This window comes from Adiantum capillus-veneris, chromosome 8 (genome assembly GCF_014529385.1).
Source record: "Adiantum capillus-veneris isolate H3 chromosome 8, ASM1452938v2, whole genome shotgun sequence".
Lineage (NCBI taxonomy): Eukaryota > Viridiplantae > Streptophyta > Polypodiopsida > Polypodiales > Pteridaceae > Adiantum > Adiantum capillus-veneris.
In genome coordinates, this window is record NC_140938.1 from 128,911,124 (window position 1) to 128,925,217 (window position 14,094).

General features: G+C 40.0%; 1 pseudogene; it reads left to right on the forward strand.

The window, feature by feature from the left end:
* The first annotated feature begins 10,587 nt into the window (after nt 1–10,587).
* On the forward strand, nt 10,588–12,905 carry LOC147452949 (inactive LRR receptor-like serine/threonine-protein kinase BIR2; annotated as a pseudogene).
* The last annotated feature ends 1,189 nt before the right edge of the window (nt 12,906–14,094 follow it).

The window sequence follows — 14,094 nt, forward strand, 5'->3', positions numbered from 1 at the left end:
TTTCAATGATAAAGTGGAGACATTGTTCTGTCAAGTGTCAATTTGTCTATGTTGATAGAAGTGTAGAGGGGGAGCTTATGCTAGCTTTGCGCTCTCAAAATGATTAGGCACATTTGTTGTTTTGAAAGATATTGCTATTACTTTATCGATGTCATTCTCTTGCCATTTAATTAAGATATTGTGGTTTAGGATTGGTATAACCACTGTGAGCACAAATTTTGGGCAATAGATCTTCTTGTTCCAAAAACTGGTTGTGGCAAGCAAAGATTCTTTAATGAAAGACTTTCCCCAACATTGGGTTCGATGGATAGAGGTAAAGCTTGCTTGTGGAAGAAGGCATCTAAAGGGAGTTGGTACAACAGTTCTGCTCTTTTATTAGCAATGCTCATATGGAAGGTATATTTTTTTCCTTAAAGTACACTTTTTATGTAATTTCTAAAGCTTGACATTATTTTGTAAAATCTCGCTTTTTTTTCATTTTCTCTACAAAAGGGAGACTTTGACTTGTCTCTTATCAAAGAGATGCAAGAGATCAATGATCCCTCGATTTCATCGCCAGAAAAGGAAATGGTTGCTCCAGGAAGAGTAGAAAAAGTATTCAAAGAAAGAGCTTATAAGGTGAACACTTTCTCTTCTCACCATTCATGTTTGAATTTCTACAAAATTGTAAGTTGACATGTCATTTGAATTTGATTTATTTGATTGAAAATTTGATTTGATTTGATCTCGTGCTAATGCAACATAGATGATGGCCATTGCCAACCCCGCCAATGGCCAGGGGTTCTTTCTTTATTATTTAACTTCAATTGGATAAGAGAAAAGGATCAAGTGGGCCTTACAAGAGACAAGGTCACTCTTTGGGAACTTCTAAAATATCACCAGAGAGGTAATAACTTTTGGATAAAAAATACACATGAAATCATCAAATAAATCAATCCATTTATGGTTTGTTTATTGTTTGCTCTATAGGAAAAAGAAAATATTGCACTCTTTGATGCATTGCCGTGTAGATGATGTTACTTTTGAGCGTTATATTAGTGCAATGAAATTTAGAATGTACTTGCGTAAAGAGTGGTAGTGGGGAAGTATTTTGAAGCAATGCTTGAGGATCAAAGGAAAAATGATTGAAGAAATGCCGGAGGGCTTTGAAGCATGGTTTCATCACCAATTGAGGGACCACATTGATAAAGCTTTTGTGGAGGCTTTGGAGTAAGCTCAACACAAAAGAGTCGGATGAAAAAATTCGAGAGCTTATGGAATCTTCGAGGAGAGTATTATTCAGGTAATACAATTGATATCTTTATGGTTGTTATTTAATTTTTTACTTAGAGTTTGTATAATAAATAAGTCACTTAGGAAAGGAGCTCAAATAAAGTTAACTGCATTTTATGTAGATGGCTAATTTAGCTTTACGATCAAACTTTGTTGGAGAAGTTGTCAGTTGCTGTTGAAAGTTGGAGGGACCTCTCTTGTGAGAAGTGTATGTATCCACTATGGATGAGAGATTATGGTTTGATTGCTTGAGAAATTGAGTATTGCCCTTGGTGGCTAGATTACACTCGAGGCACCTACCCACGTGATGAAGGGAACTTATATAAAGGTTATTTTTTGGCATTTATAAAAACTACAAAATTGTCAAAGTGCTCATGTTTGTGAGAAATATATTTTTATTTGCTTTAGAGCTCGTTCTTGAAAGAAGTGAAAATGGTATTGAGGAGATTGGCTCAACTTCCAAGGAAGCCACCTCTTCGAAAAGAGTAAACAATAGTACAATCTCCTCTATAAAGAAACGATTGGATTTTGTTAGATCCAAGAAGCCCAAGAAGTCTCCCAAAAAGAACAAAAAAGGTGTTGAAGGCTCCACAGGTAAACTTGCTTGTAAAGATATCTAGTTGTCACTTTCTTTCTACTCAACAATTCTTGATGAAATATTTTATTTTCTGATTATGCAGTGCCTTCCATAGATTGTGATGTGACCGTTATTGGCAACATGCTAGATGTTTACAAAATTTCTCTCGATGATGAGAAATGGTAAACACATGTGAAAAGAAAGACTAACTATGTGTGGTGTGTGTTGTGAATGTTTGAAATACATGTATTTGATCGTATGCAAGATCTTGGATTTTCTTCATTCAGCCCATGTTGATGGGGAAAAGAGCAATGAAGTGTCCTCTCTTTTGTTTGCGGATTTTCCAACAAATTTTTGATATGCATCCTTCAAAACCACAATGGACAGTCTATGATAGTTTTGGAACTTTAATTAAATTAACAATATTGCGTATTATGCAGGTCCCTCCATGGAATCAATTCTCTCAAAAATTAAGTAAGAAAGTGGCGATAATAGCTTCAAAGTATGTGGTAGACAATGGGTGGTACATCACCTTAAGCTCCACTGATCACTTTGGCATTGTGTCTAGCCATGCCATCGAGATGGGATTCAAAATGATGCACACCATCCTTATTTTGATCCCCGATGGTTATGTGCGAAAGACCATTGAGATTGAGAGAGTAAGTAAACTTATTTGTTGATTGAAAAGCATGCTCGTAGTTTTCTTCAATTAGATCACATTCTAATTGTAATTTGTAGGTGGAAACACTATTGCTAGGATTGTTTATCATAAGGGTCAACGTCCTATCTACGATCGACAAGATGGAGAGAGCATGGACAACAACTCTTTCGATGCCAAGTCCGGAATACTGGTGGAGCGTGCCGACGGAGAGTACATTGGAGGACACGCTCTTAGAGGTGCCGCCGAGCGTAGCCTTGACTTATTTCGGTAAGAATATGTGCTTCCTGCTATGCGTTATTGGACTATGTTACATAAAGTAAAAATGCGCAATTTTTTTTCTTTTTTTAGCTGGCTTGTGCGGACATTTACTGCGAAGCACACCTACATTGTTGATATGTTTTCTGGATGTGGTGGCTTGGACAATGTTTGCGTTGAGTTGTCTAGACACTGTCTCTGCATAGATAGTGATCTAGAGGTCTTCCATCAACATCTTTCATGCTTCAAGGCTCCATGTGTACGTGCTATTTCAACAGTTGATGCAGATAGCGATGAGGAGACTGACTGGCAACAATATGAGCCCGGATCACATTGCCCTTGATTGACATCAAGATTGATATTATCTATCGTTTTTTCTAGTTTGTGATTTTTATGGAACGACGTGTGACCATGGTGTTTGGGTGCCACTTTTTTAGTATTACTGAAGACATGTTGTTGGTGTTGATCGTCCTTATCAATTCAGCCATGATTTCATATTTATTATGCTAGATAGAAGTTAGTTGAGAGCTTTGGATTTACCAAAGTAATATACCAACACGTACATGCTTTTTTGCGTATGTAATTTCTTCTTCCCGTGAGCATTGACTGCTGCACAGAAGCAAGTATGGAATGGGGATTTTTTTGTTTGAATTTTCATGCCATTATGCTGCCGAAATTTTGATTTCTTGTCAATATAATCATGCTTTTTGTTCATGTTTAAAAACATAATCATGGTTTCATGTATACAGAAAAGTTAGGAAAGCTTCACGGAAGCAAGTATGGAATGGGAAATTTTTTTGTTTGAATTTTCGCGCCGTTATGCTGTCGAAATTTTGATTGCTTGTGAATATAATCATGCTTTTTGTTCATGTTTAAAAACATAATCATGGTTGCATGTATGCACAAAAGTTAGGCAAGCTTCACGGAAGCAAGTATAGAATGGGAAAGCTTAACGAAAGTTAGGCAAGCTTTCACGGAAGCAATTATGGAATGGGTTTTTTTTAATTTTTCACATTGTTATGCTGTCAAAACTTTGATTGCTTGTCAGTATTTCTTTACACTGTCGGTCTAAGAATATATATATATATATATATATATAATATCTTTTTATTTATTTATTTATATGTCTGTGTTTATGTACGTAAGCAGTTCTTCAACTCGGTAAAGTGTTTTTAAGTACTTGTTTATACAATATATATAGTTCTTTATATGTGTGTTTATGTACGTATGCAGTTCTTCAACTCAGTAAAGTGTTCTTAATTACTATTTTATTACAAGAGTCTATGCGTGTATCATTACTTTGAGGTCTCTGCCCAAACAAGTACAACCATCAATATTTTTTAGATTCCTAGTTTCAAATTGGCTTATTAGGCATTCATCCTTGTTTGCAACAACACCTACATGGACAGGAAACAACATTCTACTAAAAGTAGGGTAAATACTAAAGACAAGCTCATCTTTTTCTTGCATTATATAAAAAACTCACATAGATTTTCTTTACGTTTGGCTTTCAAATAGCTTGTAGTTACATTTGGCGGTTCAGTTTAACTACAAGATATCAACAATACCCTAAGCTATGACATATCTTGAAGATGTGTTAGTAGACCAGGCCGATTAAAAGTATCACAGCTACTTCAATAATAATAAGTCAGACAGAGGGAGGGGACGGTCCCAAACCTTGACATATGAATTATTATCGCCAAGGCACTGAAGAGTGGAACACCATCATATAGTTAAAATAAGCATCATATAATTAAAATAAGTTGTTTACATGATTAGGTAGGGAATCAAACCTGCACACACACACACACACAGAGTACAACTTGCATCACGCTAGTACAATTTATCATATGCTAGTGCATATTTATTTAAATATATAAAGTAGTGCATAATTATTTAAATCTTGCCTCAATATTCTACCACATTAGAGCCAGAGATGTCGACCAGGTTGATTGTGCGTTTGCAGACAAGCAATTAATGGTCAATCTCCATCTATAAAGCGGCCCTTCGAGCCCTGTCTATGTACCTCCATGTCTCCCACTTGCCCAGAGCTTCTCGCATTGTCTCAAAGCCATCATTGAGTTCCTGGTCTCCGGTGTTGCGAGCACGATTAAGGTGGTTGAACATCCGGATCGCCTTGTTTGTGTCACGCTCTCTCTGTATAAACATCTTCTTTTCTTCAAGGGGTGTGTTGGGGGGGAGTTTGTGAAGCTCTTCATGGATTTTTTCAACTACCTCATTACCAGTAGTTGCATATCCTATAGGCATTGTATAAGTACAGGGAAAATGAAAAAATATCTCTTGATTAGCACCTCCGATTCACTTGTGCAGCATATGATGCTTGCCTTATAACATTTATATAGGCTAAAGCAACATGCTCTCAAAAAGCATTGATAGTGATGGAAGAGTGGCATGTGTTAGTGACATGAGGGGTCCCACTTCTCGAATGTTAACTGCTATTGGAGCGTGCAATAATATATGCATGATTTGTCAATATGAATATTATAAACGTCTACTAGTCCACCACTAACTTTTAAAGTGGGGCGTGCAATAAAATATGCATGATTTGTCACTACGATTATTATTCCCCTAAAAAATTTATAAGCATCTAATAGTACAATGAGTAGCCACCACTAACTGCCTTTCTAAGGGCTTGGGAAACACTGTGATTATTATTCCCCTATGAATACTATAAGCATATAATAGTGCAATGAGTAACCACCACTAACTGTCTCTTTAATGACTCGGAAAACATTATTTGTGGACCCGGCTTTGGAACCTTTTCACACGCATATGAACAGGCAAACTCTCTCTCTCTCTCTCTCTCTCTCTCTCTCTCTCTCTCTCTCTCTCTCACACACACACACACACACACACACACACACACACGTGAGTAGAAAACGTGCACACAACCTCCTTCTTCACAACAAAAATCCTCTTTTACTTAACTCCACTTTCATCTCAATTAAATGTGGGATATTTATAAAATATATACATTAAACCATCACATAAACAATTCTATACCAAGTTACTAAATGAAATAATTTGAACCGGCTTGAGAACCTTCTTGCCCAAACTTGAGCCGGACTTTTTTAAAAAACACACGAATTGATTAACTCGCAAATAAAATTAACCCCTCCGTCTTGACAGATTTCACAAAAAAAGATCAAGAATATCTCAGTCTTTTTGTGTGTGTGCGTGTGCGCGCGCGCGCTTTTGTTTGTGGTGGGTCTCGTTCTCTCTTACCACCAGCACAACAGTGAGACCTTTGACGGTGCTTAGGCATGCCAACAATATCTACATAAGCCCTACATTGATTGATTGATTGAGAGAGAGAGAGAGAGAGAGAGAGAGAGAGAGAGAGAGACCTGTTTGTTTCAAGTAGCCTACTATCAAGAATATCAGCATGTATCCTACTGCCTTGGAACAAATCCTTCTTCTTAGCACAGTTTTAAGTGAGCTCACAAAAGAAAGATCTCTTCTCTTCATCTCCATGTTTGCTTGTGTAGCAAATATTGTTGCTCTCTCTCTCTCTCTCTCTCTCTCTCTCTCTCTCTCTCTCTGTGGGTTTGACATGGCCATTGGCCTTTGGTGGTTACTCAATGGAGCCTTCATGCACATTGAGCATATGCAAGCCGCGAGCGAGTTTATAGGCGGCCAACGAATTGAAATTTGCAGCTGATGCCACATGGGGGCAGGGACTCCTGTGTGCTTGCCTCTCTCTCTCTCTCTCTCTCTCTCTCTCTCTCTCTCTCTCAACGCAAACAATTACAGGGATCAGTGTCGATAGAGGCTGAAGAAAAGCAGGGTGCCACATGGCAGGTGTGTGTGTGTGGGGAAGGGGGGGGGAGGGGTCCCTCCCCCTTTTATTATAGTGTCTCATATGTCATTTTGGCCTCTTGAAGACGTTAATATATCATTTTGGCCTCAACCTTGAAGTTAATATATCATTTCATTTCTCTGCAGTGGCCATCAACATCAAAATTCAAGGCATTACCTAACAACAGTCTCACTCTCTCTCTAGATTGTCTCTCTCTCAATTGTCTCTCTCTCTCTCTCTCTCTCTCTCTCTCTCTCTCTCTCTCTTGTTAAATCACCTGCACACACCTTTGCACTCTCTCCAATTAAGTAAGATATATCAACATCTTCTTTAATGCCACATGTCTTCAAGGTGCAAACATGGTATCGGATTCACCAATTTGTGTCTCATAGGTCATTTTGGCTCGTTGATGCACTCCATGAGACAACATTTTTGTGTTTGTTTGTGTGTGTGTGTGTGTGTGTGTGTGTGTGTGTGTGTGGCACTCGCTGTCTCGTCGGGTTGACTCACGAGTCTCTCTCTTTGTGTGTGTGTGTGTGTGTGTGTGTGTGACCCTCGTTGCCTTGCCCGACGATGCCCACAAAGGAAATCAGGTCTAAAATAATGAAGCAATTTCATCTCCAACGCCTACAAAATCAACTTGGGTGTGAGTAACAATCAACCAACCAACCACTCAGTCCATACAACTAAGAAATCATTTAAGAGTAGAATTTCCCCGAATATGTAGTTTTCCAATAATGCAACAATTTTAAGACCCAAATGAGAATTAGCATGAGAATGAGAAAGAGTCGACGGATGAAAACAATGGAACCAAATATTATTTTTCACAACAGCAGGGATAAATCAATCGCGGGAATATACAGCACTCTACACACAGCATGGGGCACATAAAAACTGCCCGCCCAAAACCTGTACATGGATACGTTCACACAACGGCTGGCGTCCAGAGGCCTAAAATTTTTCGGGCGGGGAGGAGAGCGTAACGGGCGCGGTCTGTACAGTAGTCGTAAACCATGTAGTTCTCTTTCACCCACGCCAGCTTGGCGCTGTCTAGCGAGCTGCCGTCGGCGGTCAGCATGTTGTTGTTGGTGACCTGGAACTTTGGAAGTTGCGGTAGGAGGCAACGAATGGGGCGTGCGCCCACTTGATTTTGATTTGCCCTCTTTGTGTAGCCCACTGGTCCCCATTCCATAGACTGGAAAACACCTTCATTGACCGCTTGTTCAGGTATGGAGAAAAGGAATTTTGTATGTTTTGGAAAAATGACTGGAGTCTGAAAGTCGTCTCTCTCTCTCTCTCTCTCTCTCTCTCTCTCATGCGCAGATACCAACGCTGCAAGTCGTCTCTCTCTCTCTGTCTCTCTCTCTGATGCGCAGATACCATTAAACGCAGATCCTCTAATTTGGATACAGCAAACCTGACACACATTCTTACTCTCTCTAGACTCTCTCACAGTCGCCTGTGTCACCGGTAGAGTACACCAGCCGGACTAAGTAGCTTCGACCACGTGGCCGGGGCCCCCTTTTATTATAGTATAGATAGATAGATAGATAGTTATAGTGCCTCATGCAAAAGCCCACTTACGTGGCCTTTTGAAGAGGTAGAGGTCCAGGTCACGAGGACGTGTCAAGGTCGCACAAGCTGCCGTCAAAGACGCGCCACTCGAAGTGACGACAACCCAGTCCGCCTCACGCGCGCGATAGACACACACACACATACACACACACAGAGTCAGATAGAGAGTCCTTCAGCTTTGAGCCCTGGTTGCAAGTGCGCAAAGAGAGAAAGAGAGAGAGAGAGACCTTCTCTGGGCGGCGTTAGTCGCCATGACACACGCAGAGAGAGAGAGAGAGAGAGAGAGAGAGAGAGTACAGATACTCGGGGAGGGGGGGGGAGATTTTTTTTTGGGGGGCAGTCACCACTTTCTATTTAAAAAAAATAGAAAAACTCTCTACCTTCAATTTGAAGGGGTTGAGCATTCTCCCAGATTCTACACAAAAGCGTCTCTGCGATGTGGGTGCCCTATTTGCTTGCATCTAAGGGCATGGTCACGCGAGACTTTGTTATCAGTTATTGATAACTATGCCAACTATGCACACACAAAGCATTTAATGAATAACTAAGCCTCTTGCATGGTCACACGAGGCTTAGTTATTCATTCATTCTCCCAACTATGTCTTTAGCTTCACAACTATGCCAAATTTGGCATAGTTACAAAGGGTAGGCTTAGTAAGTCAATGTAACAAAAAATGAGGAGATTTTCCATTTGTTGGCACTGCCTTTCGGCAGAAAGGGAGGGTATATGCGAAGCAATTTTCAGCCCGTGTACTGTGGGAACTTCACATGTTTGCTTTTTACCGCTTACGCCAAAATAGTAAATTGTGCGCTTGTTGGACGAGCGATCTCCAGACTCCGACGTAGTTGCGAGCTGAGAGTGGTCAGAGTGCAATTTTGTAGGTTGGGTCTCTCTCTCTCTCTCTCTCATTTAGCTTTGTTTGCGAAGGTCACGCTTTCAATTGCTGAGAAGAGCTATCATTTCACCCCGGGGGCAGTGAGATAGATGGCAGTGATGTGGACATTAAAGACCAAATAAACTAAAACTAGAACCTGGCTATGGATTGTAGAACAGGCCTTGAACACACTAGAGAAGGATTTCAGCAGGCAGCAAGCAGTGTGTTTTGGAAGTGCTTGGCCTCGCAGCTCCCATGCTTGTGGTCCGAGTTGCAAATTATACTAAGTACAATGGAACCATATTTTGATTAAAAAGCCCAATGCCCATGCAATCTTAAGTTGTTGATACAACATGCGTTGGCTACTCTGTATATTTATTGAAGATGCAAAATGAAACAATTTTGCCTATCTGATAGAAGCTGAGTATTTACATCACCCTCTTTTGTTGTTTTTTTTGTTCATGGTTCTGAGGATTCGAGGAGGGAAGAGTTCTCTTTCCTCGCCTGGTTTGAGCATGAAGTCTCCAAGACTGGGGTATTTTTTCACCTGCTTTATGTGCCTCTTCCTCCTTCCTTGTAGATGTCAATACTCATAGCTCTTTCACAAATCCCTTGGAAGACAATCGTTGGAAAGGTCTGACTGCAACTTCATTGGCGTCTCGTGCTGGAATACCGGGGAGAACAAGGTCTTGGCAATAAAGCTTCAAAATGCAGGGCTTGAGGAGTCCTTCGCCTCTGGACTGACTCAATGTACAGCTCTTCAAAACCTTGGCACTGCCTTTCGGCAGAAAGGGAGGGTATATGCGAAGCAATTTTCAGCCCGTGTACTGTGGGAACTTCACATGTTTGCTTTTTACGGCTTACACCAAAATAGTAAATTGTGCGCTTGTTGGACGAGCGATCTCCAGACTCCAACGTAGTTGCGAGCTAAGAGTGGTCAGAGTAACGTTGTTTGCTCGACGAGCTCGTCGCAATTTTGTAGGTTGGGTCTCTCTAGGCTCTCTCATTTAGCTTTGTTTGTGAAGGTCATGCTTTCAATTGCTGAGAACAGCTATCATTTCACCCCGGGGGCAGTGAGATAGATGGCAGTGATGTGGACATTAAAGACCAAATAAACTAAAACTAGAACCTGGCTATGGATTGTAGAACAGGCCTTGAACACACCAGAGAAGGATTTCAGCAGGCAGCAAGCAGTGTGTTTTGGAAGTGCTTGGCCTCGCAGCTCCCATGCTTGTGGTCCGAGTTGCAAACTATACTAAGTACAATGGGACCATATTTTGATTAAAAAGCCCAATGCCCATGCAATCTTAAGTTGTTGATACAACATGCGTTGGCTACTCTGTATATTTATTGAAGATGCAAAATGAAACAATTTTGCCTATCTGATAGAAGCTGAGTATTTACATCACCCTCTTTTGTTGTTTTTTTTGTTCATGGTTCTGAGGATTCGAGGAGGGAAGAGTTCTCTTTCCTCGCCTGGTTTGAGCATGAAGTCTCCAAGACTGGGGTATTTTTTCACCTGCTTTATGTGCCTCTTCCTCCTTCCTTGTAGATGTCAATACTCATAGCTCTTTCATAAATCCCTTGGAAGAAGAGCTCGGCTCTGCGTCATTGGGAGAGTCTTTTGTGCTGATGTGTGCATCTGTGTTGGAATTGTGAGAAAATGCAATGGGTTGCGGCTTGGCTGGCCCTTTTCTCTGCATTCTCGCCCTTTCAATCCTTAGTCAAGCTCTTGCAGAGGATGATTTTTAGTGCTTTGTTGTGAGAGAGAGAGAGAGAGAGAGAGAGAGAGAGAGAGAGCACAGAAATATAACCCCAAAGTGTGTAGAATACACACATGAGATGATGTATATATAGAGGGGACCTGGGTGCCATATATAGAGAAGCCATATATTGAGTAGCTTCACATATAAGCTCAACACCCCCGCTCAAATAAGGGTCCCTAACTGTTGATGAAAAAATCCTTGGGGGATCAAGGGAAAAACCCACAGCTCTATATACACCCACCGTTATATTATAAAAATTATTGAATGTACAAATGTTCATGAGGAGCTACATCACTCCTTTTACAATGAATATTTTATGAGGAACTACATCACTCCTTTTATAGTGAATATTTTATGAGGAGCTACATCACTCCTATACTATCAAATACAATAATGAATACAAAGGTTCAATAAAGAGGTGTAAAGGCTATCGATTAGCTCGTAATCAAAAGTGTCTTCGTGAATCTGTTGTGTAGCTTGTCATCAATATGGCATCACCAAACACGTCTTCATAAATCTTTTATTGTCACCAAGTTTCTCTTCATGAAATCAATTCTTTGATCAATCCTACATAGATCATAGACTCAAAAATCATAGTCATGAAAATTATTAGCATCGTTAGTGAAATAATTACATTCACAATGCCATAAGAGATGGTTCGCGACGTCACTCTTTTGACGACATATATACATACGATACCATATAAGTATGAACGTAAAAGTACAAGATGCGTGATTACGTGATGCAAATGACATGTGTATATACTACATAAAACGACATTTATCAACGTAGTGATATCAATGAGTCTCAACAAAGTTATGTCAGTAACAAATATATGATTGATGAAGAGAAAATATAATTGATAAGTTTCCAATTATGAGGAAAATCAAAAGTAAAAAGTAAAATTTGCTTTTCAAACATATTTGCAATACGAGAACGATAACCCAAAATCGGTGCAGAATTTAGAGAAACTTTCTTCTGCAAAGTTATACACCATATCGATTCCGATGGCTCAAGCGAATACTTTCTACAAAATCATTTGCAATTAGCAGAAAAATCAAAAAACCAAAAACAAAAGTTGCTTTTCAGGCATGTACACAGTCCGCCAACGATAACTAAAAATCAGTGCAGAATTTGGAAAAACTTTCTTTTGCAAAGTTGTAGACCAGATCGATTCCTGTGCCTGCGCAGGTTGTTTCTGCAAAATTGTTCTCAATTAAGAGAAAAATAAAAAAGCAAGAACAAAAGTTGTTTTTCAGGCATGTACGCAATCCGCCAACAAAACTCAAAATCAGTGCAGAATTTGAAAAAACTTTCATCTGCACAGATGTAGACCACATTGATTTCGGTGGTTACTCCGGGTAGTTTTTGTAAAATCGTTTTCAATTAGTAGAAAAAATTAAAAACAAAAATCGGAAGTTGCTTTTCAGATATGTACGCAGTCCGCGAACGATAACTCAAAATTGGTGCAGAATTTGAAAAAACTTTCTTCTGCAAAGTTGTAGACCACATCAATTTCAGTGCCTCACGTGAGTAGTTTTGCCAAAATCATTTTTGATCAGGAGAAAAATCGAAAACAAAAACGTACTGCTCTGATACCATGTTGAGAGAGAGAGAGAGAGAGAGAGAGAGAGAGAGAGAGAGAGAGAGAGAGAGAGAGAGAGAGAGAGAGAGAGAGAGAGAGAGAGAGAGAACAGAAATAGAACCCCAAAGTGTGTAGAATACACACATGAGATGATGTATATATAGAGGGGACCTGGGTGCCATATATAGAGAAGCCATATATTGAGTAGCTTCACATATAAGCTCAACATGCTTGCAAGAATTCAAGGCCTCTGTGAAAGATCCCACCAATCATCAGTCCAGTAAGATATTTGGCAATTCGTTGGAAAGGTCTGACTGCAACTTCATTGGCATCTCGTGCTGGAATACTGGAAAGAACAAGGTCTTGGAAATAAAGCTTCAAAATGCAGGGCTTGAGGGGTCCTTCGCCTCTGGACTGACTCAATGTATAGCTCTTCAGAACCTTGCCTTGTGGCATAATGGCTTCATCGGGTCCATACCCAACGTTTATACCCAATGATATCTGCAAGCAGGTTCCTAATAGTGCTTCGCTTGATCTTTCACAGAATAGGTTCTTAGGAAAATACTTTTCACTTTGGAGGATTGCCAACATCTTCAGACCCTAAATCTTTAGCATAACAAGATTTCCGACGAGCTGCATGGTGGAATCGGCCTTTTGCCTAAACTATCCTCTTTTGATGTGTCATGGAATTCACTCACTGGACTGATCTCATCCAGCTTTGCTAATGGGTTGGCTTCTACAAAGCGCAACATAGGCTTGATAGTGGGTATCATAGTCACAGTGGCATCCATTACTGCTTGTCTATGCACAACCGGTGTTTGGTGCTTCTTCTTCAAAGGCCGCAAGATGGAAATTTCTCTCGCACATGAGGAGCACAATTGGGCAAAGTGTACCCGCGCCATTAAATCATTGATTGTATCCTTGTTGAGGTGCCTATGAAAAACTCAAGTTGTGTGGCCTCATGGCAGCTACTGATGATTTCAGCAGAGATAACATACTAGGAGAAGGATGGACATGCACAGTTTACAAGGGTGTTTTAGCAGATGGGTCCATCCTGGCAGTCAAGTGGCTGCGACAGTCATCACAATCAGGGAAGGGATTGCAAGCAGAGATGGAGACCTTGGGGAGGGTGAAATACTGCCAGCGTTTGATATATTTGCTAGATGCAAATAGTAAGTCTTGTGTGTGAGCGCAATCAAACTAGCAAATATGGTGGCCTTTTAGCTTATTTGCTAGATGGAAGTATGTTAACTTCCAAGCAGTTGATATATAGAAATTTTGTGTACTTGCCCAATAGAACTAGAAAAATCATACTCGCTTTGGAATTCCTATATAGCAATTAGATGTTGTTGCTTATTAGAACTAGGATTATTGTTGTTCCTACTATGTGGTATTCACACCACTACCACGTAGTTATTCATATGCATTCCATTTTCCTATGTTGTACAAGTTCGATCATTGTGTTGTGATTACTTTGTGAAAGTGAAATTTTTTTGTTAAGTGGATTGGAATCCATGGGTAATGAACTGATAATGGAGAAAATCTCTTCAATAACAAGTCTTGAGTTCAACTCTTGTCGTTGGATAGATCTTAAATGTCTCTTGGGATAGTTTCCTATGACGTTACAATTCTCTTCTTCTTCTTCTTCTTCTTCTTCTTCTTCTTCTTCTTCTTCTCTCTCTCTCTCTCTCTCTCTATGTGGGTATGT